The 5,347-nt window shown below is 40.8% G+C and overlaps 2 long non-coding RNA genes across 3 annotated transcripts; one reads left to right on the top strand and one right to left on the bottom strand.

Moving 5' to 3' along the window:
• Positions 1-384: 384 nt before the first annotated feature.
• Positions 385-3,444, top strand: LOC123056047 (uncharacterized). Of its 2 annotated transcripts, XR_006426672.1 has the most exons (3): positions 385-2,138; positions 2,984-3,202; positions 3,305-3,444. It is a non-coding gene; the product is annotated as an uncharacterized lncRNA (long non-coding RNA). The 2 variants fall into 2 exon arrangements; XR_006426671.1 differs by lacking the exon at positions 3,305-3,444 and having other exon boundaries at positions 2,984-3,231.
• On the bottom strand, positions 2,994-4,520 carry LOC123056058 (uncharacterized). Its single transcript, XR_006426673.1, has 2 exons — positions 4,438-4,520; positions 2,994-3,404 (listed from the first exon to the last, which is right to left on the bottom strand). It is a non-coding gene; the product is annotated as an uncharacterized lncRNA (long non-coding RNA).
• Between the last annotated feature and the right edge of the window lie 827 nt (positions 4,521-5,347).

The following is a 5,347-nucleotide window of genomic DNA, read 5'->3' as shown; positions in this document are numbered from 1 at the left end:
CTGCACTATTATTCTGCCTCAGCTCATCCTTCCTCGATGTGTGCTGCCTGGGAGGGCGCGCGCTCGCCGCTCGACCAGAGCCACACGGCCATCCGGTCATCGTTGCACTCGCCGCCCCCTCTGCTCCTCCACCTCAACTTCGGACACACGTGTATTTCTGTGCCCACCCCATGTTACCAGAGGAAACCGCGTGCCAGTCTCTCTGGATGACTTTTATTTTCTGCTGAGGATCACGAGTTTGCACAGTTTCATGATGTCAAATTACTGCATATGTAGTGCTTCTTGTCAACAGGGATAGAATTAGCTGGTCATAGGTTGTGGATGTTCTTAGTTATTTTTTGCACACAAGGTGTTTGGGTGTTGTCCGGCCGTTCAGTCCAGATCCTTGAGGTTAACTCCCACATGAATACATCATGAGAATAACTCTCCTTCCATATGATTCAAAAAATGGTATGATGGTGGAACTCAATCGGGTTGCTAGACTAATGTGGCGTTGGTGCGTGCATCTGGATGTACGTCAGTGTTCACAGCCAGAGGAAGTGGGTTGTTACAGGCAGAGGCGGATTAGGATGAGTATGTCACGATTAGGAGAGTTCTCTTGATCTTTATCGGAAAAATTGATAGTTTCCTTGATTTGTTTTGGTCTAGATTAGCAAAGCAGTGCACTGATATTTGTTCTGTGGTGTAGGAGCTTCAAGACAGCAGGGGCAGCAGGCTTCGCTCAACATATTCATCTATGATTTTCTCCCTGATTTTGAAATTATTTGGCCCCTATAGTCCCCTTGAGAAAAATCAGAATATTTATGGACTATGCTCTACTGGTTGACAAATTTGATTGCAGGGGCTGGCAAAGTAAGTGCAGTGTCACCGTTGCACATATATTCAGGGCCACATCAAATTTCAGTCAGAAGAACATGACCAGGCAGGGTGCTTCATGCAGTATTGGGAGTGAGAAAGTTTGATGTATAATCAGTGTCGCCTCCACTCTGCCCCGCCCCTGTGCTTTTTCCTCGATGGAAATGCGGGCCACCATGCCGCTCACTTCGCGTGCAACCACTTCATCTCCAACCTGTCGTTGGAGAGCATTGCAGACCGAGCGGACAAATGACGAGGTGTAGCAGCACAACCTTGCCTCTTCCCCTTACTATCCTTCACAAGCGAGCCAAAGACACCCCAAGTTGTGGCACCCGTCTGAGGCCAGCCTTGCTTGGCATACATGGCTGCATACATGTGATGGGAAACATGCATGGAAGCTTGGGCCTGGATATGCAATTATGCCTTCCTAAGTTTTACTGATGCAATTTCTTTTTGAAAGAGCCCTGAAATCATTTACCCTTTTGCTCCTGAGAATTGTTTACCATTGTGAATTGTATCAATGGTCGAAATGGTCAATTAACGACATAGACCGAGATACCATAAAACCCCTTCAGTAGATCGACTGAAATATGAACATTCTTGGCCCAAAGTTACAGGATTGCACCAATTAATTGCTAACCTCTTGGTTTTAATGATAATTGTTCTACCATATGTGTTTTTTCTACTAGCATCCCATCCACAATGTCAGTTGGAATTATATATATATATCTTAGACAGTTAGTGAGATGTATTCTGCGAGATGTGTTCAAATCTCTATATTTTTCCATGATATTAACAATTTTTCTTTGAATGTTTAAGTGAACGTTCTCTAAAATTTCATTTTCAGTTAAGTCTGGTCTTTCTTTGGGTAATTTATATAGTAAGGTCTGCAAGAATTGAATGCAGATCAACTATTCCCCCCCTTTGCATTTACTGCAATGCATATTTACCTGGAGCTAGCATCACATACTGTATGTCAAGTGCCAAGTCAGTTTTCACTAAATACAAATTAAAAATATATATATGAACCTTTTCATTAGCTTTGGCTGCACGTTTCTGGATAATGTCAATATCAATATTTGTAAGTACTCTTATGAACTCATATGATGCATCTCCCACTTTTTTTTATCTGCAAGGTACCTGACATAGTGTTTGGACAGACTTATTTCTGGTAGTAACTTCTCCATTGTGAAACTACTTTCCACTACAGTAGCTTGCGGACAATGTCGGCTACTACAAGACCGAGACCTGCATTAAAAGATGATTACATTTAGGAGTGAATGGTAAAGAAGGTTCTGATTTTGTTTAAATTACAGTATATGTTTGAAAATTATTTATTGATGCTCAAAGAATATCCTGTAGATGATTATGTGGAAAATAGTTCATCCTTCACAGTTTTCTCGGCAAGCTGGAACTTCCAGTTATACTGGTTGTATATTTATGGGTTATAGACTTATAGTTGAAATTTTCAAATGATTAGATATTTTTGTAGTTGTAGTTGGATATACAAGTGCCTAAAAACTGAAGTCGACACTTCTTCACTAGAAGCTATGTTCACTAGCTTGATTTCTCCTATGAGATGTAGAATTTTTATTTCCGCTAGATTGTTGTAGTTTCCTTTTTTGCTGTAGCTGCTTATCTATCAGAGTATCTATGCATGTGTGGGTTTATGTTTCACTAACTGCCCTATAAATAATCTGAATTTCTTTCAATTGATTGATTGTTTTGTAATTTTCAATCCATGTCCCACAGCATAGTTCCTCGACACCGGGTCAATCCTGGTTTATGAAAAAATCAGGACTCTGAACCATGCAGTCTACTCATAGTGAACCACAGGTCTGAACCATGCATTCTTAACCCGGTCAACCATGTTTTGCCTGTGGTGAACCATGGGGTCTGAACCATGCTGCCTGAACCAGATCGACCGTATATCTCCGTAGGTCGTTGAAATATGAGTCGGGCCATGTCTTAAGGTTGTGGAAATGTGAGACGAACTAGGAAGTGAGAACTATGAAAAAAAATCACATCAGGAGCACAGTCATGGATAGTGATCAACATATTATTATTCTAGGTGACCCAATATTCTTGGTTATAATGGAGGACTAAAGAGGGTCCAATTTATGTGCAGGTGAAGAAAATCACCAAAATGGAAGGAGTTCTGTATTATGATCTATTACAATGTGCTTGAAGCAATACAGAACCATGATTATACTTGGTATAGTACAAACTAAATGTACAATACAGACTTCCAAGTAGAATCTTTGGCCTACAGCTCACCTGTTACTTGGGTGGGACAACCAATGTATAGATAAGAAATGCCGAAACGAAGATAATCACCCCTACTAAGGTACATATTGGGCTTGTTCACAACATCAAGTTAGACCTCTCGGCTCTTTTGATTGGATCGACTTCTTCTGACAATGGATACTCAATGCGCCGTGGGTTACAGGTCACATATTTGTTCGGTGAGAACTCTGAGAATAGGGTCTTCTTCCCTTTCTTCTTAAAACTAGACCAAGCCTTATCCCATTCGGTTGATGATGTATCACCTGAAAAGTTAGATAAGAGAAATGATTCAACCTGCAAACATGTTTTCATCGTAACCTGTTATAACAAACTATGTGCGACAGGACCTTTTTAATCTAACTTCAAAAAGGAACTTCACAATCCACCACTCATTATCCATCAAATTTATATATGTACATCTATACATCTATCTCTCCCTAATAATAATTCTTTCCCTAATCTATCCCTAATAATAAAGCATGGATTGACTTTGTCGGATTCACCGTCACAATACGCTTCCTTTCTATAAATTTATGCTTTCAGTTTGAATTTAAAACATATACACGAGGTGATACTAAAGTGTAAGAAAAAAAACTGCTTTTCGTCGTTTGAGGCAGGCCCTATTATTTTTGCCCTGAATTCGCAGCGACAACCTGCGTGGGGATCGAACTCACGTCCTCCCACTAAGCCTGTAAGACCGAGACCAATTGAGCTGCTATCCTGGAATATTCACTTTTACTGAAGTCTAAGAATATTACTCCCCCCATTCCATAATATAAGAGTGTTTTTGACACTACACTATTTGTGGTTGTGCTAGACTATAAAGAACCAGAATTGTATTTATTTATTTTGTCTCCATTGCAAGGTTGTTGGCACATGTTTCTATAAATAGTGTGGATGCAACTTATACATGGTTCATCTTTCATGTAAACGATTTTTGACTCTCGGCATGGAGCCAAATTATGCAGAACTTGAAAACGAACCTTTAAGTAAGTTTACAAAATTTCTGCAAAAAATAATCACGTGCTTATGGATATATACTACATATCACTAGATTATTGATAAGAATACACTGTGATGCTAGCTAAACAATTTACTTGATTAAATGAACAGATTATGCTTGCTGCAACGTATTTTAGGTTAGTTTGCTTGCTGCTGCAATTATTATTCTAGGTTAGTTTACTTGGTGCTTTTACTTCATATTTATTGAAATTCAAGAATGAACAAATAATCTAAAGAATGAACTAACAATCAAGAGGTGGTTGTTCAGACAAATCAATTTACTTGAAATCATACCCCATATGTTGATGAAATGAACCAATTTCTTATCATCAGCGAGCGTTGTCCAACGACATGGTTCCTTGATCTGGCAGATTCATAGAAGCCAACATTTTCTCGGTTGCAACGCACGAACATTTGTGCTAGTCCCACAAAATCGCATGTTCACAGCTTGTCGAGTTCGATGGGCCTGATTTCCTCTATCAAATGAAATGACGCCCATCTTGTTCCTGCCCAAATTTCGTTAATTTGCTGCTCTTTCTAAAAAAAAACTTATAATTTGCTGCTCTTTCTCGTTCAACATGCGTAGATCATCTCGTCAGCCAAGTTTACTGATTAGAACTCATTAATCTAGGCCAGAGGCCCAACCGCCAAAAAAAAAAAAATCTAGGCCAGAGGCCACACACATTAGCCAAACCTCCACGGCCCGCAGCTGACAAGATTTCAGCTAGTGCCGACACGTCTGTAAATCGCCGGCTTCAAAACAAAAACCAGCCAGCTTGTTTTCGAACTTGAAGCAAAGGGAGCTTTCCTCCCACACTCTGACCGAAACTTGAGCTTTAACCTGCGTTTCCTTCAGGCCATTATTGTTCGGCACGAAGGAAATCCAGGCCCTTCCGTCGACGTCGTTGCCGATCAATCGAGCACCACACATATGTGGGCAGGCCTGTGGGCAGCAGGCAGACACTCGGACTCGGATGGCGATGGCACGGAAGTACACTTGTTCCATGTGTGCTGGGCAGCGCGGCCAACTTTCTAGAAGGCTATCATTGCGTTTCGATTTCATCCAATGGGCTGGGTTTTCCCTCGAGGCTGTGATGATCAGAATCAAATGATCAGGGATATGTGCCGCGTCATCGCGGAAAGATCGTATAGGAGACAGATTCTATGAGGTTGAGGTTGTAGTAAGGGTTATTCGTCTTGGTGC

This window comes from Triticum aestivum, chromosome 1A, assembly GCF_018294505.1.
Source record: "Triticum aestivum cultivar Chinese Spring chromosome 1A, IWGSC CS RefSeq v2.1, whole genome shotgun sequence".
Lineage (NCBI taxonomy): Eukaryota > Viridiplantae > Streptophyta > Magnoliopsida > Poales > Poaceae > Triticum > Triticum aestivum.
Note: the sequence above shows the minus strand (reverse complement) of the source record. Positions and strands in the feature narration are given on the sequence as shown.